At 36.8% G+C, this 25,872-nt stretch overlaps 1 pseudogene; it reads left to right on the plus strand.

Moving 5' to 3' along the window:
• The first annotated feature begins 1,152 nt into the window (after positions 1-1,152).
• LOC148831675 (uncharacterized) overlaps positions 1,153-25,872 on the plus strand; it is a 46,880-nt pseudogene continuing 22,160 nt past the window's right edge.

The following is a 25,872-nucleotide window of genomic DNA, read 5'->3' on the forward strand; positions in this document are numbered from 1 at the left end:
CACAACAAGGTATAATAATAAACAATTTTTATATATCCAGATGAGTAATTTTGCATTGTGAAACAGTCAGAGTTGCATTTTTAATAGTAATTTAGTACTGTATGTAACATACTGTAATATTGTAATTCAGTAAATGGAAAGTCCCTAAGGGGCTGAGCATTGAACAGGATTCGAACCCGGACGTTTCCATTGATAGCCCAGAATGCTTGCACCCGCCTTGTTAAGCATTCACTGCACCATTTGAGGTTTTTATAAAGTAGTGCCATCCAGCATCAGATTATTTTAAAAACACATTGAAATATGCCACATTATTCATCACAGATTCTGAATGGCTGGATCTCTAAAATGACATTTTTTATATTTTTAAATATCAAAGTATGTTAAATATTAAAATACTATAGAGATCACTTTATTGGGCATATACAATTTCTTGTATTAAGAATTTGTCTTTTCCCATACCCCAACTTGCTCTCCATGAGACACACAGACAGGGAGAGAAGCTTGGGGTCAGAGCGCAGGGTCTGCCATTGTACAGCTCCCCTGGAGCAGTTGGGGTTAAGGGCCTTGCTCAGGGGCCCAACAGTGTAAGATTCCACTGCCAGCTGCGGGATACGAAGCGGCAACCTTCCAGCCACAGAGCCACCGCACCCCCTGGACACAATGAGAAAAGCATTCTTAGTCTAACATACAGTAATTAGTTGTCATTTTGTAGGGGATTGATTGGTCTGTGATTTAGGTCTAAACTGCAAAGTTAGGCTAGTTTGAGTTTTTAATAAAAATGTTATTCTCAGTTAAGTACCTAATATGCCCAACTCTTATTTTTAAATGGTCTATTTAAAACAGAGTAGGTTGTATTTCTTTCATAGCACGGACTATACTGTTGTTTTAAAAAGTTGGCAACATGAGATGAATATATAAACAAAAAGTCTACATTTCCAGATGAATCACATGAAGTCATATCCTCAGATATCTAAACACAACTGTACAGTACATTACAGTAGTACTGATTAGCATCATTCTTGCAGTCTGATTGAATCTAGATGCTATTACACTACTGCTTTGCATGCTGTCATTAAAATTATATTGCATCAATGTTTTTGAGTGGAGTGCACTGTACAGTACCTCAATGTCAGGCTCTCTGGCTCGGGGGTGATGGAGGCACAGGACCTGATGCCTGATGTCTTGTACCTTGCCTGCCAGGGATACCCAGCATTCTCCCAGGAGGCGCAGCAGAAGATGGCTCTCCAGGCCTTTCTCAAGGCCCTCTCACCCGAGGAGCTGTGGCTCCACGTACAGCTGGCCGCTCTGGTCGCACTGGAGCAGGCCTCAGCCCTTGCTACGTGGGCTGAGGCCGTTATCTGGGGGGCTTGCAGCGCCCGGCCGGCTGACCGAGGCAGTAGACAGAGGAATCCAGTGAGGCGCAAGAGGAGCAAACCCACACCGTGTCCCCCACAGAGCGGCCTTACAAGCTGGTTTGCTGACGCTGTTGGAATAGGGGGTAAGGGGTAAATACATATTTACCCCTCTAAGGGGTAAATACATATTTTATACTGTGTTGATTTGTTTAACTTTAACTTGACCCATCTGATACTTTAAGGGTCTTATTGATCAGTCTAACCAATTAGACAGGATTTAGCATAATTAAGGGATTAATTATAGTATAATCTTTAGGAAATAGTGATAGTACAGTATCTTTTGCTGAATGTAATGTGAGAATATAGCTGGTCAAAAACAAAATGGCTATCTTGTCTGGACATATTCAACAGAAGCCTTATCAGAAGGCTTATCAAACTTGAATTTTCAAATTTATTTTATCTCATGCTCAAATTATTCACAAACGTTCAGGATTATTGAGTAATGGATTATGTGCAAATGCAATCGGTGGATTACTGTATGTCCAAAAGTAAAGGAGTAATGTGTAATTCTGTGGGTTTAGTGTAATTGTGGGTTAAGTACAATTACAGGTTCTTGTGTAGTATATGAATTCCTTTATGGGTGTTGTTAAATGATTATGTATGGGTCTATTTTATGATGTTACATTTTTGTACTGTTTATTTGTACTGTTTGCATGATTTGTGTGTAAACCATCTTCTTTGATGCAAGACAACTGCCTGAGAAGACAAAGTATTTTTGTATTATGTAATGTGTTACTGTTGCAGATTGTTCAATTAACTCTAATATCTTAGTATAAGAAGACATGCCTCCTCTAAATTTATATTGACCATCCCCTAGAATCCCTTTGCTATTGATATACTGTCTTTTTCAATTCTAATAATCAGTTCCATAACCTTAGATCTAGAATACATAAAACATATTGGCATTCAATTATGAATTAATAAGATTCAGTATTGTCATCCTTTTTATAGATGGACACTACATTAGCAATTTTCCAGTCAGTGGTTACCTTTGTTTTGAATGACTGTGGAGAGTTAAATGTATTGTATGAATAATTTCTCTTGCACCATCAGGCTGTTGAGATTTGAGTGCTTCTGATATCAATCTTTACACACTTTTTTTAATTAATAAAATGGACTGCAGAAAGATTTGTTGACCAAAATTTTAAAATTAAGCCAGTAGGTTTCAGTATTTATTTTAACATTAAGGTGACAGAATGCAAAGAAACATTATTCTCTCAGCCCTCTGGGCTACCTTGGTTTCAGAGGTTTACATTATATTTCATTTGGTAATGATCACAAGAGATAATTTAAAAAAAAAGAAAAATCTAGTGATAACGTAATTATGCCCAGCAAGGTTCTTCACCTCAATTCTACTGATATATAGCTGCAGGGCTGTGATCAAACAGCTATCTTGCAATTACACAGAGTAAGCTTTCCAAATAAGTAAAAAATTAAATATTTAACAAAGATTTGTTATAGGAAGGAGACTTTATAGTGTTTTAAGCTAGCAATAGCTCTTAAAACAAAAAAAAAATGAAAATAATACAAATTAAGAGAAACAAGAGTAAAACCTTTTTTATCTTAAAGTAGACACAACAGTCTACATCTACAACCCCTCTGGCGCAAAACATTCATCTAGAATTCATTTGGCTTTCTTTTTTATTTTTATTCTACTTATTTATCCTGATAACACTTCAGTGTCTGTGTCATCCATGTCTACCTCCATCTCCAGACATCATCTTTAGATATCTTTAGATGTAAAATTCTTATTTCAACAAATTGTGCATACTTATCCTGATTTTACCAGCTCCATCTACTCAAATACTATGGAAATGATGTGTCTGTGTCTAAATGCTGAGTGAAAAATATTTTAGTTATAATTAAAAATACTGTAGCAAGTTACAATACATAGCAGCAGTCCTTTGTATTATGAAAATGTTTGTTTAAATGTGTATTTAAGTACTCAAATGTCATTTGAAATCCAACTCTATACATCACAGTACCGTTTTGTTGTAAAATATTTTTTTCAACTTGTATCCTACTTATTCTTCTAACAAGAAGTGCAATTTGTAACACCATTGACCAGACAATTTTTAGAAACCTTAGATGACCTGTCCTTGTACTCTCCTAGGTCTAAATGTAATTTTAAAATCTTTACATTGGCCCTCAATTTTCAAATAGGAAATACTTTTTGAAGTACTCCCTCTGACCTCCAAAATAAAAAGTCCAGATCCTATGCATTTAAGTGAACTGCTAACAAGTACAGACCAAACAGTGCACCCTGGTTCAAGGATAGTGGTTAGCTTGCAGACCCAAGATCCTCCAAAATATCTTTTGGTAGCAGAGCCTTTAATACAAATTTAATTAATTAAATCTCCTCATAACATCAAACATATAGTCCAACTCCATTCTGTTAAAGGCCTTCTCAGCATCCATTGATATGAGAAGGCATAAAGCCTGTAGTTGGTCGAGATGGTGCATTATGTTAAACAATCTCCTAATATTATTAAGTTAGTTTCATCCCTTAATAAACCCTGTTTGGTCTGAGTCAATAATGTTAGTCATTATTCTCGCTAAATGTGTTGCCAGTATTTTAGCTAGTACTTTCATATCAGTAAACCTATGGGTCTATATGAACTACATAGTTCAGGATCTTTTCCTTTTTTGTGAATAACTGTTATGTTGGCACTATTCATAGATTCTGGGAGAGAAGCTTCCTTAAAAAATTAATGATGGCTTTGAGATAAATGTTGCATATTCGATCCTTCATTATTTTAAAAACATCTACAGGGTAGCCATCAGGTCCAGGTACTTTTCTGTACTATAACGATATGATAGCTGTTTTAATCCCTTTACTGGAAATAGGTTTAATTAGAAATTAATTTTGTGTATCGTCAATTAGAGGAATGTCAATGTCTTTAAAAATAGTGCGGTCCTGAATCCGTTTTTTTACCTGTTTCTGAGCTATATTGTGTTAAAAAAAATTTAAGAATGCATTTATATTCTTATTTTCGCTGGCTGTTCTCATCTTTAATTGCACAAAAATTACATTTTTGGATGGTCCGTTTAAGCTTTTTTTGTCAACAGCTTATTAAACTGTGACCTAGCTTCTTTAATTTCAGTTAGAATTTTCCCAGTTTTATCGGCATAGAACTCTTCTTCTGTTATCTTTTGTTTAATAACTTCCAGTCACTCCCATCAGAACGCAGATACTGACGCCCCAACTCTAAAACCAACAGAATCAAGTTCTCATTCATACCTGTAGCCATATTGTTACTTAATACCTTCTATGTAAATATGTATATTGTATATTGTAGTGCCTGTTGTTTTTTTTCTTCTGTCCATCTGTACACCAACACTGCAGCTGTAAAACAACTTGCCCCCCCATCGGGATAATGAGGACACTCTCTCTCTCTTCCAATTTAGAATTTTTTCCCAAGTGCTATTTTCCTGGAGATTTGGTCCTTTTTCTTTTTACTCATATACAGTAAAAAATTATCATACCTGTTATATAAGGTCCTGATGGTGTCAGCTCCAGGGTGCTAAAGATCTGTGCGGACCAACTGGGTTCAGTGCTACAGTACATCTTCAACCTCAGCCTGAGATTAGAAAAGGTTCCGATGCTCTGGAAGACATCTTGCCTGGTGCCAGTACCCAGAAAGGGGCACCCTAAAGTCTTGAATGATTACAGACCAGTGGCACTTACATCACACCTAATGAAAACTCTGGAAAGGCTTGTACTGGACCACCTCAGAACCCTGGTGAGTACAGCACTGGACCCCCTGCAGCTCACCTACCGGTCACACCTGGGAGTGGAGGATGCAGTCATCTATCTGCTACACAGAGCTAACTCTCACCTGGAGAAGACGGGGAGCATAGTGAGAGTTATGTTCTTTGACTTCTCCAGCGCCTTTAACACCATCCATCCACCTTTACTGAGAGATAAGCTAAGGGCGGCGCAGGTGGACACTCCCTTGCTGTCCTGGATTATAGACTATCAGACCTGCATGCCACAGTATGTACGGCTACAGAGCTGTGTGTCCGAACAGATTGTTAGCAGTACTGGGGCTCCACAGGGGACTGTCCTTGCTCCATTCCTGTTCACCTTTTACACCTCTGACTTCAGGTACAACTCTGAGACATGACGGATGACTCTGCAATTGTGGGGTGTATTAGAGAGGGGAGGGAGGAGGAATATAGGAGCTTGATTACCAATTTTGTGGAGTGGTGTCATCTTAACCATCTCCAGCTTAACACCAGCAAGACCAAAGAAATGATCTTTGACTTTCGAAGGAATAAGTCTCTGCTGAACCCTTTTTCCATCCAGGGTGAGGACACAGAGGGCGTACATTCCTACAAGTACTTAGGGGTACACCTGGATGATAAGCTGGAGTGGTCTGGTAACACTGACGCCCTGTACAAGAAAGGTCAGAGCCAACTCTACTTTCTTAGGAGACTCAGGTCCTTTGGTGTGTGTGGAACACTGCTACACATTTTTTATGAATCAGTGGTGGCGGCAGCCATCTTCTACACTGTTGTGTGCTGGGGCAGCAGCATCATGACAAAAGATGCGAATAGGCTCAATAAACTTATCAAGAAGGCTGGCACTGTGTTGGGGATGAGCCTTGACCCCATGGAGGTGGTGGCTGAGAGGAGAATGCTGACCAAGCTCACAGCCATCATGAACAACACCTCTCATCCGCTTCATGGGACTGTTACTGGGCAGCGGAGCACATTTAGCAATAGACTGCTCCAGCTACGGTGTTCAAGGGAACGTTTCCGCAGGTCATTCTTGCCGGCGGCTGTCAGGGTGTATAACGCTGCCCTAGGCTAGGACTGTTAGCCCTTCATTTGCTCCTCTATGGACAGCATGTTTACTCCATTGTACTTTTTGGACAATCAGTCTGTATAAACCTATGCACATTTTGCACATATTTTATTGTTTTTACAGTGACTATGATAAGCACATTTTGCACACACCTATGTATTTATTTATTATTATTTATTTTGTTGTCTTTTGTTTTATAACTATTCTGATGTCTGTTTTGCTTGTCTTGGGCTGGACTGCTGTAACACATCAATTTCCCTACGGGATTAATAAAGTATTATCTATCTATAAGCTTTATAAGCCTCCATACTGTTCTAGGATCAGTTTCTTCAGTGTCATTGCACTCTTAAATATAGTTTGGTTTTCTCATTAAGGAACTTTCTGAATTTATCATGCAGCAGATTGAATAGTTTTAGTCTCCAGACAAGAGGACATACTCATTGTAACAGCAACATGATCTGATATAGTAAGTAGATCGATACCTATAGACCTGTTACTAGATGGCCATGTGACTAGACAGGAGAATGTGGTCAATGTGAGAAGCTGTTTGATGTGGTGAGGAGTAAAATATGAAGCCTTTAGCAGTTGAAGTATCTCCGTATATCAATAAAATCCATTTCAATACATAAATTAGTTACTGTCTTTGAGATTTTAGATGATGGCATATTAACAGGTGGCATCTTATCTATCCTAGGACAGAAAGAAAAATTAAAATCTCCCCCCATGGATGATATTATTACAGTCCACAATAGTGAGTTGCCCAAACACATCAATAAAGAATTGCTCATCTTGTTCATTAGGGGCATATACAGTATACCTCCCATCACTAATTCTTCCCTGCATAGTAATCCCTTAACTGATACCACTCTACCTCCTTTTTCCCCATGAGTTGCGTTGACTGTAAATTGGAGATTCTTATGAATGAGAATAAGCACACCTAGCTTTTTGGTGGAGAATGATGAGTAATAGACTTGGCCTACGCACTCTCTTTTAAGTTTTCTTATGCTCCAAATCATTCAAGTGAGTTTCCCGTAAAAGTGCTATTTGAATCTTATCTCGTTTCAGGACATTCAGAATCTTTTTTTTTCTTTTCAGCTTCAGTCACTGCACAGGCATGATCGTTCAGTTCTCTGCTTGATCACATTCACAAACTACTGTAAATCCAAGGCTGCTCGTTTATCAGTGGACCTTTCACAATCTATTCAAACAAGGAGGACTGCTTGATGGCTTTAAGAAACTTTTCTGCTTATTTTATATTGTAAAGAGTAGTGGATTGTTGCAGAGTACAGGAACAAATACCTCAGTCCAGCCTCCTCGTCAACTCGGCAGTTTCCGCCCTCTTTTTCTGCACTTATAACAGAGAAGTCTTGGAAGATGGCAACACTTTTTCCCTCCACAATGATTTCTTTCTTTGTCCTGGCCATTTCCCTTCCCCTTCATTATTACCATATTTACCTTCCATTATAGCTTGTTGTGTAGCCCTGGGTTGAGGTGTTGCGCCTTCCCCAGATCTGTGTCGCGGTCCTGTGTGATGGCAACATTCCAACTTGATTTTATCCCCCTTCACTTTCATGCCAAAGGTTTCTGGGATCCACTTCTCAAAGAACTCAACTGGGTTGTTTCCTTCAATGTTTTCTCTTAGACATAGGATTCTTAAATGTTTCCTCCATCTTCTGTTTTTGAAGTCTTTAAGATGATCCAGTGCCTTGCGCAGGTCTGCCTCAAGCACCCGTATTCTATTGTCCACCATCTCACTGCCATTTTCCAGATTCGAAACTTGCTGTTCCACTCCATCCATTTTTTAGTCATTTTTTCCATTTTATTGGATATAGCAGTGACAGGTTTTCGAATTGCTGCGAGTTTAGAATCTAATATTTCGGTGATGTTTGTTACTTTATCTATGATAAATGAGTATTTCTTGACATTTTAGTTTGGTTTTGGGAAAGAGGATTTTGTCCGAAGTAGTGGACAAGTGACATTATTTCACTGTAAAATTGTTATAGAAATGTTTTGTGTTAAAAGACTGTGTTTTATGCCTAATTTGCTCATTTTGATGAGGAGCTTGACAGATGCACATCCTCCTCTCAGAGCATAGCCATGCCCCAGTGATTGACTTTAAATTAATTGAAAATTCTAAACAGGCACGTTCCTAGTTTCTGAAGAAATGCAAAGATGCATTTCTAAATAGTGCACATCTGAACCACATCTGAACTGATATGAAGAACAAACAAATGTTTTAGGCACTGCAGAAGTGTTTTTTGTCGAATAAAATATATAGACACAGCAAATTTACAGTATTGTTATAAAATATTTATGAACTTTATAAACTAGAGCACTAGAAGTTTTGGGAGAAGGAATTTTAAAGTTTTCCTGTATAGTTTTCATGGATGCCAACCATACATGATTTAGTTTACCTGGTTAAATGTGAACACCTCTTGTTTCCTCAGCTGACTATTTGATGGTGATGATGAACTCAAATTTTCTTTTCTGTGAAGTCAGACTCTATTGTCCTGTTTGATAGTTCAATATTATTATATTAAACTTTCTGTATTATGACATTCAACTTTGAGAAAAAATATGTACCAGTCTTGGTTAAATGTTATTTTTTTAGTTTTATTCCACATCAAAGACATGTCTTTCATTTTGCCTCAGAACAAGACCTTCATCTCAGTGTTCTTTCACACAACAGTGACAGAATGAAAAAAGTCAAAGGAAATAATTTCTGCATAGCCATTAAAGTAGTTACATTGCACAAACTATACCTCAGACTTTCGGCATGTGCATCAGAAAAATTAATATGAGTACATTTTTCTGATGTGGAAAATCAAAAATACTGTAATTTAGAATTATGCATTTTTAAAGAAGAATTAACTTCTTAAAACAGTTTATTCTGAATTGTGGAAGACACCTACTTCAAAAGTCCATTTGCCAACCATTAGAAAATACACTTTACACACTGCTGGAATAAAAGTCCAAGATCAGTGTCTAGAATTATTAAAGTTTATGGAATACGCTACACTGCTTTTATTAAGAAAGCTGCTACCACCTCCCTTAAGCCACACTACTACCCCAACTGTGCGACAATGTTTTACTGAATAAACCCATGTGCAAGATTACAATTCCAGGCAATCATACAGTTAATGATAACAGATGAAGGATTTACGTGCAAAAATTTAAAAGTGACAGGTATCAGTGAGGTAAGATGTGAACCATTTAAAAGCAGTGTCAGAAACTCCAAATGCAGTCTCGAGACAAGAAAGTAAGATAGCATGGTTATCATGGTTAGTTATCGAAAGCCACACTGAGATCAAGAATGGGGATATAAAGAGAACCAGAATCAGAAGCTTTTAGAAGATCATTAGTGACTTTGACCAGGGCAGTTTCTGTGCTGTGAAGTTGTCGCAAGCCAGATTGGAGGGGTTTGAAAAGGTCATTTGCAATGAGGTGGTTATTTAACTAAATTGTAAACATGTTGGAAATGGGGTGAAAATTGTTTAGGATTGTCCAGAGCCATGTTTGTTGTTTTTGGAATGGCAGCTGTTCTGAGGACCATCGATACAACATCAGTGCTCAAGGACTCATTTATTATATTGAGGACAATGAGGCAGAGAGAAGTGAAACAGGATTGAAATAAAGTGGTGGAAATGGGATCTATTAGGTAAGTGGTGGATTTCATATGTAAAACCAATTTACTGAGGAATGTAAAGGAAAGGTCAAGGAGAGAAAAGTTGGAGAGAAGGAAGGAAGTGTGGAAGTGACGTGTTGTGGAGATAATTGATGCTGGATGTTGTGGATTTTGGACTAAAAAAATCTAAAATGTGTTGCAAAGTTGTGATGAGGCAGGTAGTGTGGTGGGGCAGTTTGGCTTCAGCAGTCGTTGATGGTGGAGACAAGGTGTCTAGGGTTGTTATGGTTATTTTCAATGATGTGAGAGAAGTAGCTGTATCTAGCAGACTCTGTCGTATCTTTATATTCAGGTAAGGAATCTTTCCAAGCCTGATAGTGTACGTTTAGGCCAGAAAGACACCACCTACATTCAGGTTTCCAGGAGATGCCTTCATTGTACACAGATGATCAGTGTACCAGGGGGCAGAGTGAGAAAAAGAGATGGTTCGTGTTTTAAGAGGAGCGAAGGTTTCGAGGGTAGATAAGAGAGCACTATTAAGCAAATGTATTTTGTCCTCCAGAGAATCAGAGGTAGAGAAACAAGATAAGGAGGATAGGACAGAATGTGTGAACCTGATCGCCAGTTGAGAAAACTTAAGAGAATAGCTGTGAAATGAAGAGAATACTTAAGTGGTCAGAGAGGCCTAGTTTGAGGGAAGAGAAGTGAGAAACAAAAGAGTCATTTGTAATGATTAAATCCTTTGTTATGTGTTAGGCTAAGAACACAGGAATTTAAGGAGTAAAGTGAAATCTTAAATAGCAGCTCTAAAATACAGCACTTTTAAGTGTTTTAGTAGAAAAAAGCAGGAGGAAAATACACTTATCAACAAACAGATTGTCTGTTTGCAGTTTAATTGCAGTTTAAGAGGAAAAATTGAAGCAATTTATTTAATCTACATGCTTACAAAACAAATTTAAGTTAAAAGACGTTTAAAATTTCCCACATTACATTTCCTGACTTTTAATTACTTTTACACTATGTAGAAAGATTACATAAATAACATTCTTAAACAATAATAAAGGATTCATTTAAAAGTCAAGGTCTTTGAAGGATGAAAGACAATACTTATGTGTTTTTGCCTTGAAGGAGCACTAAAAACATTTTATTTAAATTAAAACATGGATAGTTTTAATGGGATACTTCAATATCTTCCTCATGGAAGTTTTCCACTTCAAATGCACTTCTTGAAAGAACAATTGCTAAGATTTCCCAGTGTGCTGTTTCACTCAAGGTGGCTGTGTCCTTGCAATGAAATGACAAAAGGAGAGATCAGCACCCTGAACCTAGGATAATCAAAGATACATCACTGAAGATGGATTACACGTTAGGATGCACAATGTGCTAACACGTTGAATGACAATTCAATTAATTTCCTTATAATGTCCTGTAGAGGAGATTTACCTTGTTTATCTTTCAAACAAATATTTATTACAGATTTACTGCTTCTACTAATTGTGTTATCTCAAACCGGATATACTAAAAAAAATAAGACTGGGGTTAGAGTTACTGTAGGAGACACCTGTCGAGAGAATGTAAATTACTGAACACATTCAAAGGCACATCAATGGCACATCTAATGTATTATAATATATTTCTGCTGAAAGCTAGTAGATTATTTTCATGTTTCATTGCTATACAGTATATTGATCCTGCACAGAATGTCCGAATTGCCTTAGAAGCTGTAATAAATAAAATGGATGTAACAAGAACCTTGCTTCTGCCTTAGGTAGAAAAAAGATAGGTCCAAATGCAGTGTGCAGGTCCAGTTGCAAGTTTTTTTTTAATTATATACTATGGCAATAAATCATGAATTCTAGTAGCATGGAAGGAACATTTCTCCAACAAGATTACCAATAATATGGCAACTTTCCTTGGTTTATTGCAGCAAAAATACCAAATAAAATATTGTAACTTACATAAAATACTTACAATTTTCACTTGACCAGTAGACAATAGGTTCTTCACATAAATAATGGGTGGCACTCTGAGTATAGTATTGAATGATTTATAAATATGCAAATTTGTCTGTTATAATTGCTCCACTACAAAGTTGCACTGTAGCATTGATCTCCTTATGTCAAGAACCTTGATCTTCAGCATTGAAATCCAAGTTTATATTTATATTTCCAATACAAAGCCTGCAGGCAAATTCATAATCTCAATAAGAAATCAGCAATAACAGCATAAAGTATTGCATGTCAATTACACAATCTGATAAATAATTTTTCTTTCTCAACTTGTATCCTGAAAGGAAGTCAAACACTATAATAATTCTGACAGATCAAAATGTACAGAACATATCAGACAAGATGGTAACCTTTCATCTTTATCATCATCATTGTTATTATTGCCATCATTATTACATTCAGGAGTAGAGTGAGCATTATCTCAGAAATAAGAACAACTCGAAGCTAAAGAGCAGGGTCTATAGCATAAGGAGTTCAGTTACAAATAACTTTAAAATAACACTGAAACAGTAGCATTTGTACTATATACAGTATATGGAGTGTACTGTATGTCAGTCGGATCTGTACTCCCATATAAAAAACTGTAAATGTTAGAAACATATTTAAACAAAGGGGCATTTATTACAAAATTTAGGTTATGATTTTAAGATGGTTGTTAAACCTTTTAACGTTGTATAATTATTGGATCAAATGCTTATAAAGTTTTTGTTTTTTATCATGTTCAGACCTTAATAAAACCAACAATAAAATTCATGATAGCAATTCTATGCCTTTCTGGTTAATAAAAGAGCACCTTCATTACCACTCGTCTGTGTGTTATTGCCCATGTTACAATATATATGGTTTAGGCAAACGTCCATTTACAAAATAACTGAGTTAAGTGATAGAAATACTAACTGTAGTTTTACAAATTCAACTATACAGTCATGAGGGGAAATATATGTATGAGAATTTTAAATACCCTTCCAAAAAGTTATCCATTGCAATTTCATCCTTGTATTTTCATTTTAATCTACATTTTGTAGAAGAACGTATTCAAAGGAATAAGATCCAAATCAAAGAATTTAAACTATTTTGTTTGCATTAGACCACAAGAGAGACATATACTGTCAGGCTTTTATCTTTACTTGAATGGAGAAGGTTTTTTATCATTCTCGATGATCTCAAAGCAAATGCTCTGTATAGCAAAAAAAGATTATAATGCATATTAGTATACTATTCCTGTATATATATTAATTTGCTCAAGAATTTGCTTATGGAATATAATACAGTGTATCTTTATAGAAGCAACAAGACATTTCAATGCCATAAAGCCTACCTACTCAGATTCTGATATTAATATTCTTAGGTTTTGAGAAAGAAAAAACTCTGTCCTTTTGTAAGCATTTATTAGTTGCAGACATTCGCACCCACAGAGCTTCGATCTGCTTATTTATGCATTTCTGCTTTCATTTAATCAAGCCCTTACTGTCAAATAGAGGAACTCTCATGAGTGCTTCCTTAAAGCCCACATGGTAAGAACTTACTGTCAGCTTAGCTAATTATGTTTTTAATACAGAATAAAATCATGTTTTTTACAACATAGGCCCAACACTTACTGAACAGCTGATTTTTTAGATAAAACAGCAATTGTTTCACAGCCATGTGAATAGTCTACTTAGAGGAAAAAAATGGTATCTGATTCCATGACTCAGTTGGTATTTAAAATTAATGGGAATTAACCAAGTTATTGCCTCCTAAGTTGAATATGATGTGGTTAACCATCTAGATATATTATACATAGTAGCTTTAAAAACATCTTTAATATCAAATAACTATGTAAAAAGAAGTTTGTAGTGACGTGAATGACTATATATAATATACAGTATTATATATAGGGCTGTGAAGATTAAAGATCTCTCCAAGCCCATTGTTTCTCATTTCACCTCTGACGGCCACTACCACTCTAATCTCTCCGTCTGCGTTCTCAAAGACGGTTTTCCGAACTCATACATCAGAAAGACTACTGAAACCAAACTTATCCTGCAGCTAGGATCACACATTCCCCCTTCTCTTAACAACAGACTACTCTTCTTTTAAATTTTCTCCATTCATTGGAAGTTTCATTTCACACCTCTCTACACCTATTCTGACTTCACACCTCTTGATTGGCCTCTCTTTCTGTCCCCTGCTCCCTCCTCTCACTCCTCCTCCCTCCCAGCCTTTGTTCTCCCGCTACTTTACCTTTGCCTACTACCCTGTCTCTCTCACACCTGAAGAAGGCTCCACGGCCGAAACGTTGTGTTTTCTCTCTTCTTGTTCCTTTGCATAATATACAGTATACTCATCTCATACTGTAAGATGCTTTGGGAATGATACTGTGCTATATAAATGTTTTCTTCTTTAAGGAAAGCACACTTTCACCCCAGTAACACTGCAATAATTATGGCAAAATATTTTTTTCATTTATAATATGCTGTTTTTTAGTGTGTTTCTCAGTAATTCCGTGCAAGTTTAATTTAATATAATTTAATTTTGAAACACATCCCTTTGGTTTAATTTTCTCTGTAAGAATTATAACATAAGTAAGTTTCATCATGTGTTAAACACATGGTTATAATACAAACACAAATACAGTATATATTTATATATGATATATGATACTTAGTTGCAGTGTAAATGAAAAGGAAACAACTTTTGTTTTTAGTTTTGCTTTCAGTGGTAATGTTCTTGCCTGCAACATTAGTGAGCTGGATTTGATTCTTGTCCACAGCACAAATTGTGTTTTTAATAAAATTAAGATGATCAAGACTCTTTCTCTCATAATAAAACACAATAAATAATATATTTATACAATATTGACATTTTATCAATTTTATATCACAACATGTTAAATATTAAAATAATATAAAAATAGCGATAACATGAATCAACTGATATAAACTTGAAACATATAAACTGCCCCCCATAGCTCAAAACATGATTATTACTGTAAATATCTGTCTCTGGCCTGGGGTCATTGACCTGGTCTCCTGACCTGGCTTTAAAGAATTTTAGAACAGACATCTGCTGTTGTAGTTCAGGTGGGGAGCTGCGTCAGCATGCGTAGGCTGCAAAGGAACAAGTAATAGGTTTATTTCATGCTGAAAAAAAGAAGAAAGAGAACACAACGTTTCGGCCGTGGAGCCTTCTTCAGGTGTGAGAGAGACAGGGTAGTAGGCAAAGGTAAAGTAGCGGGAGAACAAAGGCTGGGAGGGAGGAGGAGTGAGAGGAGGGAGCAGGGGACAGAAAGAGAGGCCAATCAAGAAGTGTGAAGTCAGAATGGGTGCAAAGAGGTGTGAAATGAAACTTCCAATGAATGGAGAAAATTTAAAAGAACAGTAGTCTGTCGTTAAGGGAAGGGAGAAGGTGTGATCCTAGCTGCAGAATAATTTTAGTTTCGGTGGTCTTTCTGATGTATGAGTTCGGAAAACCGTCTTTGAGAACACAGACGGAGAGATTAGAGTGGTCGTGGCCGTCAGAGGTGAAATGAGAAACAATGGGCTTGGAGAGATCTTTAATCTTCACAACCCTGACGTGTTCTCTGAAGCGGTCTGCTGTCTGCTGTTGTATGTGACACCGCTGAAAGGCGGGACAATATCTTCAAGAATAGCCACTGGACCATGAGTAGAATGCAGACTCTTAAACACCCATTCATTATAATAAAATGGCTGAACTGGTACTATAAAAATCTCTGTAAAACTGTTGCAATTCGGGGCACTATGGGAAATACACCACGTGTGTGTCTCCTTCAGTATTCTCCAGAAGTGGCCATTTGCGTTATAATTGCGTTGCAAGGCCCTTAACTCCAACTGCTCCAGGGGTGCTGTACAATGGCAGACCCTGTGCTCTGACCCCAAGCTTCTCTCCCTGTCTGTGTGTCTGTGTCTCATGGAGAGCAAGCTGGGGTATGCAAAAAGATGAATTCCTAATACAAGAAATTGTATATGGCTAATAAAGTGATCTTATCTAAAATTAGAAGTTCTGTGTGTGTGGACTGGACATATCTTTATTGAGGTTACTGTGGTTTCATTATCTGTCAAACCACCTACATGTACAAAAGTATGTGCAAAAGACCACTATTTTTGAGTTTCTTTTCACAAATGTGAAAAGAAATGTGAAAAAGGTCATATCTATGACCTAATTGTATTTTTAGAAAGTTTAGCTTTTTGATTTTGCATGATCATCAATTCATACTGTGAAAATTACTGTTCAGCTGTCACTCAGCCCCCCTGCAAGGGCGCAGGAGAACCTAACTGGTCTCTTTTGTTAGTGTTGTGCCAGTTTGTGCTGTTGAGAATAGCTTTCCAGTTGCTTTCATTCCCAAGACATACTGTAGCACCTTACGTTTTGGGTAAATTTGTGACTGTTTAGGAAGTTTATATACTTAATATAATATTTTTAAAACTGAAGCCTGGCACCCCTGCAATTGATGTTAACCCATATGCCCTAACAAGCAAAGCGAACTAGTAGCTTCTGCATGCTATGGGGAAATATTAATATTAAGTGTAAATAATTGCATCTAGATTAAGACAGTCTGCAAGAATTGCTATAATATTTAGTGTATGGATATCTGTGGATATGAAGTACAAGTAGCTAGCTGCGTCAGCATGTGTAGGCTGCAAAGGAACAAATCAAGGTTTATTCCATGCTGGAAAGAAAAGAGACACAATGTTTTGGCTATGGAGCTTTCTGCAGGTGTGGCGGAGAGAGGAAAACAGGCAATTATTAAAGCATGGGAGAACAAAAGCCAGGAGTGAAGAGGAGGCGGGAGTAGGAGAGAAGCAATATTGACACTTTGATATGTGGTGTGAAGTCAGGAGAGGTGAAGAGAGGTGTGAAGTCAAAACCTGCAAATGAACAGAGAAGATAAGAAGAAAACAAGTCTGTCGTTGATAGAAGGAGGAAGGTGTGATCCTAATTTCAGGATAATTTTGGTTTTGGATGTCTTTCTGCAATAGGAGTTCCAAAATCCCTCTGGGAGAACACAGATGGAGAGATCAGTATGATCATGGCCATTAGATGTGATATGGGAAACTATGTGTTTGGAGAGATTTTTGATCCTCACAGCCCGGACATGTTCCCTGAAATGGTCTCCCAGTCTCCTTCCTGTCTCACCAATGTAAATAGCTAGGCATTTTCTGCAGGAGATGCAGTAAATAAGGGTGCTGGAAATACAAGATGTCATCTGAGTATTCTGGAATTGTCCAGTGGGGCACTGAATGTGCATAGTACTAGATATACATTTACAGATGATGCAGCAAGTCCTGTTGCAGGGGAAAGTGCCTGTGTGGAAAATTGTTGTGGGTGTTCAAAGGATCTGTGAACAAGAAGGTTACACAGATAAGGTGGTTGGCGATATGAGATGATAGGGCGGTCGGAAAAAAGGGTACCAGTGAAGGGATTATCCCGTAATATGGGTAAGATGTCATTAGTGTTCCTGGAGATAGAAAGGGCTATAGAGAAGCACCAATGGAATGTGATTGTGTGTCCGGGATTTCCTAAGTGTGTTGATGATATGAGGGCTAGTTTTGACTCTGGAGAAGACCCTGTCAATAACGTAGGAAAAAAGAGTGCATTTTGAGGGCTCAATTATGAAAGTTCATTACATCACTGCAAAGTTGTCAGAGCCTGAGGAACTCCGAAACAGGGAGAGAGTTTTTAATAATAATAATTGCTTACACTTATATAGCACTTTTCTGGACACTCCACTCAAATCGCTTTACAGGTAATGGGGACTCCCCTCCACCACCACCAATGTGCAGCATCCTCCTGGACAATGCAGCGACAGCCAGAGTGGTCCAGAATGCTCACCACACATCAGCTATCAGTTATCAGTGGGGAGGAGAGCAGAGTAATGAAGCCAATTCATAGATGGGGATTATTAGGAAGCCATGATTGGTAAGGGCCAATGGGAAATTTGGCCAGGACAGGTTACACCCCTACTCTTTTCGAGAAATGCCCTGGGATTTTTAATGACCACAGACAGTCAGGACCTCGGTTTTACATCTCAACTGAAGGACGGCACCTGTTTACAGTATAGTGTCCCCGTCACTATGTTGGGGCATTAGAACCCACATGGACCGCAGGGTGAGCGCCCCCTGCTGGCCCCACTAACACCTCTTCCAGCAGCAACCTTCATTTTTCCCAGGACGTCTCCTATCCAGGTACTAACCAGGCTCACACTTGCTTAGGTTTAGTGGGTTGCCAGTTGTAAGCTGCAGAGTGATATGTCTGTTGGCTGTAATAGACAGAAGTGGAGAGTCACGGATGTTTAATTGATAGGTTTATGTCCAGAAATGGAAGAGTAGTGGCAGATATGCTATACTTGAGGGGGGGATTCCACCCATTTGTCACTAACACATTGCAGATGTCTTCCCCAGTTGGTCCAGAGGGCACTTAGGTATCCAATTCCATTCGCACCTGGGCGCCTCCATTAGTGAGTTGAACCTGGGAGACCGAGCTGACAGCGCACGCCTGGCCTGGTCTTGGCGTAGTCCCACCACTTTGAAATGATGACTTCTGGGCCCTCTGACTGGACCACTGTTCGGGGGTTTCCTGCCTCTCCAGTTTCAGTGGGACCCTCCTCTCAGTTAAGTATAAGGGCGAAAGCACTGTTTTGCACTGAGGTGACTCCTTTTGTTTTCTCTGTTCAGCACATGTCGGCCTGTTGGCTTGCTGACTTGCATCCCTACTTACAGGGCAGTCTCCGAGAACCATGCGGCCCCCTTCCTCCTGGCGGCTGGAGGCTGGTTCTGTCCCACTGCCGAAGGTCCCAGATTCCGGTCAGTAGGGTGGGATGATCAGTCTAACCTGAGGTTGGTGCTTTGCCATGTCAGTCTGTCTCTTTAGTCACCAGGGATACAGAGGGTCAGCATCTCCCAGACTGTCGCACCTCACTTGCTTTCCCTTCTCATTGACTGGCTGGGTCCTTACGCTGCAAAGGAAAAGGTAAAGGTTCATTCCATGCTGAAAAGTAAGAAAAAGAAACACAACATTTCAGCTGTGGAGCTTTCTTCAGGTGTCATCTATAAACTTTAATAAATACTAATAAAGGAAATCAGTATATTTATCAAATGTTCTATACTAATAAATTCATCTGATATTGAAAATAGCATCTATCAGTTGTATATAAAAATTGTTCTGTGATGTTTGCAATACTTACTTCTGTATTGAGTACTATTGTTTCAGTAACACCTAAATATTTTTTATGTAACCTAACATTGTTACTCCATCTCTCCCCACTCATGACACTTTATCCTTGTTATCCTTTATCCTTGTTACAAAGCAAATACACAGTATTTCTTTCCTTATCACAAGGATAATTGAATTATCTGTTTTGATTGCATATAGTCCTATATATAAATAGACACAGAAATTAACACATATCAGAGTCTAGCATACCAAAATTTTAGAAGCAATAAAACCATTGGCAAGTAATTACCATAAAGCCACATTCCAACAAAATGTTCCTAGGCAGTACTGCCATTCTTGCTGGGTCTCTATCTGATAACCCATTTTTCTGTAGTCCTTATTTTTAGGTTAGTAGACCTCAGTGTTTTGACAGGGAATTCAAAATCACTGGAGTTATTCCATTCTGCACATCTACATACTTTACATGGCACTACATGCAATTGTGAAAATAGTAGGTTTCACTATCTATGTAACATATAATCTGACTTAATCCTTGGCAACAATGCTACTGTTAACTGATTACTGCATTACCACATGGCAATATAATATTTTAATGTAAAATGGAAGTTTAATAAACATGTTTGTAGCCATAATTTAAAGTTCATCATTTTAAATTAAAACAAAAAAACAACATTATTGAGTTATACTGGAATGGTTCTCCACCAATCAATGCTTTAAAAACAGCTCTAGTAAAGCACTGTCAAATAAAATCACTGACAAATCACAGCTTTTTAATTAACATGTAGAAAGAAACATCAAGCATAACATTGCCTAACATTTAGGCAATTTAGGAAATTAACATTTGTGAATTTCCTCATAAAATCATGCCTTAAATTTTCTTTATCAGTTTGTTACCATAAGAAAAGCAGGAGGTCCAAGGGATTTGGATGGATTCTTAAAAGTCTAAGTATTAAACTTTGTCTGGCACATAAACAACGTCTCAAGTTGGAGTAAACTACAAACTGAAACCATACTAAAAGACTGGAGTATACCAATAGGAGAGGCTGGAGACATAAATGGAAATGAATTCTAGGACCAAAAACTGCTGAGACTTTTTCACAAAAAAACTGTTGATGTGTAGAACAACCCTTCCAACAGAGAAGAAGATGATTCTGATTTTCTGGGAGCATGCGAAAACCACCTTGATAATGTTTTTTTTAATGTTTTTTTTCGTGGAAAATGTAATAGCAAACCAATAATCGAGATGCCATAGCAAGTTACACAAGAGAATATGGAACCTGATATTATTGTAGTATCTGTACAGAGATTACACCCCCTGACAGCAATTATTAAGTGGCTGTAGATCTCACACCAAGTTCCACCTGTATCCTAAATGAATAAAGATTTTATTTTTGATTATCTTCAAAATACATACTATATTGAAGTTTCTGTAACACAGAAAAAAATACTGATTTATTCATGAAAATTATTCATGAAAATAAAAATGCAGTACAAGCACTTTAAAATAAAATAATATATAATATTATGAGGAAAAACATATGCAAATAATTTCTAAGTACTTGTGCCACGAAACAAAATCAAACTCTAAAAGTTCAAACCATACATTAATGTTTCTTTAGATGTATAAAATTCCTTAAATCCGAAATTAATCCATAAGCATGTATGTACTGTTAATTTTTGTCCTTCAATGTCCAGACAGTCTGTCTGCTAGAGCTTTAATCTGTCTTTCACGTTTTACTGCTTACATGCAAAATGTCATTATCAATGACACAGTCTACGAAACTTCCACATAAACAGTCACAAATGTTGTGGTCAGAGTATACAGATTCATCACCATTAACACAGTCGTCACCAGTTTTGTTTTTTCTCTTCCTTCTGCCACAATGAAACAATTTGTAATTGCATCTTTGACATCACACAATGCACAATGAAGCATATCTTGAGTATTTCTCAGTTATTCTTTCCTCCATTGTGTCAATGCAGGCACTTAAGAAGATGACAACTGTAATACATCTTACAGTGTTCGATTAAACCATGGTCCAACAGATTCAAGACATTGTGTTAAATGAGAATGATTTTGCTGGTGTTGCTTTCAGAGTCACTTTTAGAGTTTTTGGAGCTTATATATCTATATGGAGCATCCTAGGTGATACATTCTGATTTAAACTGCCCATATCTTATGCAGCAGGTCAGTGCACATCCACCTTTCAAGATGAGTTCAGCAAGTGACTGGAAGTATACTATGTGACAGGGCTCATTGGCACTCAGCCTGTTTTAATGCAGTAGTTCTTGATTTATGAACTCTTAATTTGAACACTTTTGATTTAACATGCCTTAAGAATATAAACTAATTCTTAATTTAGAACGAATTAGTTCTCACTATAACATACATAGGTGTGGCCAACAACTGGCTACTTAACAGAGTGTTTAAGACAATACATTCTGCAAGTATAAGTTGTGCGCAGGGATAAGTAGAATATTTTGGGTGACACATAATCTTCTGAGCAGTCTTCATTACAATGTTCTTCCAGCCGCTAACCTACTAATCAAATCTATAAAATGTGTTTATCTTAGTGTGTACCTTATATTTGGATTGTGTAAAATATAAAATGAAAATCAACACTGTAAATTAATGTAAATTTTTTTTTTCACACAGTAGCATCCAATCAAAATTTAAAATAAAGAATCTGTAAATTCAACATTATTAAAGTTTAAAAAAACTTAAATTATTAAACAAAACAGTCTAATTATTTGACTCAAAAATGACAAAGTATTTGCAACGTTAGAGAACTTTAAATTTAACAGCATTTAAAAGGCTCACTGAGAGTTAAAGCATAGGTAGTAGCTGCAAAGGAACAAGAAAAGTTTTATTCCACGCTGAAAAGAGAATAAACACAACTTTTTGGCTGTGGAGCCTTCTTCAGGTGTAAAGTAAATAGTAGACAGTGTCTATGGGCATGTGACTCATGCATCTTTTACAGCATTTCCTTCTTACAATGAATACCTTGTAACTTGCACCATTAGACTGATGAGACACTTCTTGCTTGGGAGGAATGAGTCAGGAAGCAGTTGCAAGGGTGAAGATGGGATGGAGGGAGGGGTGATTACAAACTCCATTTCATTTGCTCAAATTCTAATTTAATTTAAGGATAGAATTTATAAGCCTGACAATATGGCCAGATAACCCCATGACACTGTTGCAAAGTTTTGCAATGTGAGAGCTTTTGTTTGATCAGGACGGTTTGGTTATTATGATTACCAACATAACAGCATAATTAACACATAATTATACTATTGTGAATTTCTTGAGTAAAATGAAAGCACTTTTTTCAAGGTAAGGGAAAACTTTCTTTATGTATTTTAACAAAGTTTTGCTTTTGTGCTTGCATTTTGCTGGTGAACAGATAAATTATCAATATAGGTTGGTTCTTCTCTAAACTGAATATCAAGATTAATATTCCTATGGAAAAAATTAACCCTTAATTAATAATTAAGTAATTATTAATAACAATTAAATCCTATAATTAAAAAGATATTCTTATTAAAAAGCTTTATGCTTATGTATCTAGTTACGAAACAGTTCTGAAAAGCTTATGTTGTCTTGTGCTTTGTGATATATTGTATACTGTAGTTTGTGGTGTTGTGTTTTGATTTTGCTGGTAAAAATATACTGTATATTATTCACCCATTGTGCAGTTTCTATCTAAAGTTTTGTTGTCAGAATTACACTATTAATTTGTTTTATTAAAAAAAATCACAGCAGTGAAAACAAGCTTAATGGTCATGTGCAATATAAAAAAAAAAGATTAAAACATATATTGTTTTTGTTAATGAAAAGCATAGTGTTTAAAGGAAATACACACATTTTGGCAAATATGCCTACACAGGGGTAAGAAAAAGGACGGAACAGCCCCATTATCCTAGTTTCAGTACAAGGAATGTAGTCCTTGGGTTGATGTGGTTGGGTTTTTACCACACTGAGTTGGTATAGTTTGAATATTGTGTTAGTGCAAGGCACTTACCAATGATGACTGCATTGCAAGTCATATATATTAAACTCCTGAGGGAACTCTTCAAATCATACATATTTTTAGAATGGCATTAAAGCATATTGTATTTAAATATAATCATATGAAATAAAATAGTTGTGAGATAAATTTCAGTGTTTTGATACATTTTTATAAAGTTTTATAAATGAACATATATAATATGCAACCATTTCACTTGGGAATAGAGCTATCCTAAATGTATCTCATGTGGGAAATAAGGAGATTTTTTCTTTTAACAACATATTTACATTAAGGTTTTGGTTTATACCTTTGCAAATATGAATCCCAGATAACTTCCATTTCTTCATTAGTCGAATTTAGGGCCAGGGTTTTTCTTTCTTGGAAGGGTTTTATGATTTAATGAAGAGACAGCCTTCAAATGCCTCTTTGTTCCCCAAACCATTTGTGAAATGAAACTCCAGCAGGGATAGAACTGCAGTTATCACATCTGCTGCTGTTTTAATTTTGATTTGATCATCAGTTAGTAATTTTTGGATTTGTACATATTAAGACAGTACAAAACTGTTATCTTTTCTAAGTTTGTTTTTATTGTGTTCCATCACAGTTGCTTTACTTTCTGCAAACTATCATTTGTTACATTTTGAAGGACAGCAGAGCCTCATTCTTTTTTGAAATATCACAAGTTCTGATTTAATTCTCATTAAGTAATCAAATCGGGCAGAGAGTAGTTTTCATGTTGTCAAGTGTTTCTGTATGAACTGATTCTGCAGCATTCACACAGCATTGAAAGGATGCTATGACATCCTTTTAAAACAATTAAATTAAAGAGAAATGCATAAAATTTAAAAAAATTTATAAAATACCCAACATTTTTTGTCTTTTTGGAAAGTACTGTATTACCACTTACTGTAATATTCTTTTTCAAGCCATTTGAACTGTTCAGCCTATGTACTTCAAAATGATCAAAAATGCCATCATCACTCTGAAATTTTGGGTTTTATGTTCAATTAGTTAATTGCTTTTCAGGGAAAAGAAAGAATATTACACGGTACCATATACAATAATGAACAAATGTGAACAATCATCATGACATGATGATGTCATGATGTACCTAAACAAACTGTGTAAATCCACCAAAAACATAAAAACAGGAATAAATGAGTAGAAAAAAGTAAACCAGAGATTTGGAAGAGATAAGGAAAGGAAAAAGAGTAAAGAAAGAAAAAAGTAGTGAAAGGACAGAAGAGGTGAGCCACAGTCTTTAAGGTCTTTCATATGTCTTGATAGAGCTGCAACCTCATAAAGAAGATTAAAATGGGAATACAATTTTGCAGTTGAGCCACAGAGGGAAAATCTCATTTTTAAGGTGGAGAAAATACATCACATCCCTTACCAAATGAGTGACGGTGGGTGCAAGCGGTTGTTTGCAGTGGAACAAAATCAAACATCTCACTAGAAAAGTGGAGAAGGCCAGGATGTCTAACTGAATATTTGATAAAATATGATTATGAGGGATGCCAAAGATATCTATGAGAAGAGAGGGCTCAAGGGGCACATCTACAATTTTTGAAAGATTCAAATATAGACTTCCAAAATTATTCCAGGGCTGAACAAAACCAGTACACGTGGAAGACAGTAGCAGGGGCATTTTTTGGCCAGTTTAACTTTAGAGAAGTGGAGGCGGTCAACTATTTAGAACTGTATAAAACCAAACCTTTCATATACAGATGAGGATATACTGAAGACAGAATAGTTTCCCATAATTCTTCAGGAAATGTAAATCCTAAAACCTGTTTTCATAGGAATTATACACTCACCAATGTAGTGTAATCCAGAGACAGTTTAGTGGAATGCATTATAACACTTGGAGTTAATTTAAGCATGAAATCAATAAACGAATCTGGAGGAAAATTTGGCACTTGGTTTTCTATATACAGTAAGTGTTGAATCTGAAGGTAACGAAAAAAGTGTGATACAGGTAACTTAAATTTGATGGATAGGCAAAACAACCATCAATAAATATGGCAAATGAACAAGTAATAGGTTTATTCCATGCTGAAAAGAGAAGAGAGAAAACAACATTTCAGCTGTGGAGCCTTCTTCAGGTGTGGAAAGGACAGGGCAGACAGCAAAGATTAAATAGCATAGGGCAGTAGTTCTCAAACTGTGGTACGCGTACCGGCAGTGGTACGAGGAGTGCCGCCAGGTGGTACGCCAAATGACCCTGGAACTGTGTCGTGTGCGCTGAAAAATCGGGACGGGTTTTCATATTTTGTATTTTGTATTTTAAACGTGTCCAATACGCAGCCTATGTACTGCGATACAGTGCGCGCTAATACTTCAGTGGACACAAGAGATACTCTGTAATTCTATACCACTCTATAGGAATGCGTGCTACGGATGCAAGTGATCAATTGTATTTTAAAAAAGCTACTGTATCTCCAGCAAAGAGGGAGGAAGGAAAATGTGCGTGATTTTGGAACAATGCCAAGTTGTAAACACAGGAATGCATAGAAATACGTGCTACGAACGCTGGTAATCTTGTGAGCACAGGAAAGAGTGATAGATAACAGAAAAATATTTAAGAACTGTTCTAAGTTAATTTGAGAAAAATACACCGAGCGTCTCTGTGTTTCGCTCCCATGCACATGAAATAAAAACTTTAAATAAATACGGAAATAAAAACGGAAACGCGGAAAAATGCAAGCTTGCGGATTGCTAAAGCAGGTAAGCCACACTATTTTTGAAGAACCGTATTTACCGTTGGCAAAAGAGCTGACACATATTATGTGTGGAGAAAAAGCTGCTAAACAGCTCCACCTGCTGCCCC

The sequence above is a fragment of the Atractosteus spatula genome, chromosome 6 (genome assembly GCF_055471065.1).
Source record: "Atractosteus spatula isolate fAtrSpa1 chromosome 6, fAtrSpa1.hap1, whole genome shotgun sequence".
In the NCBI taxonomy this organism is placed as follows: Eukaryota; Metazoa; Chordata; class Actinopteri; order Semionotiformes; family Lepisosteidae; genus Atractosteus; species Atractosteus spatula.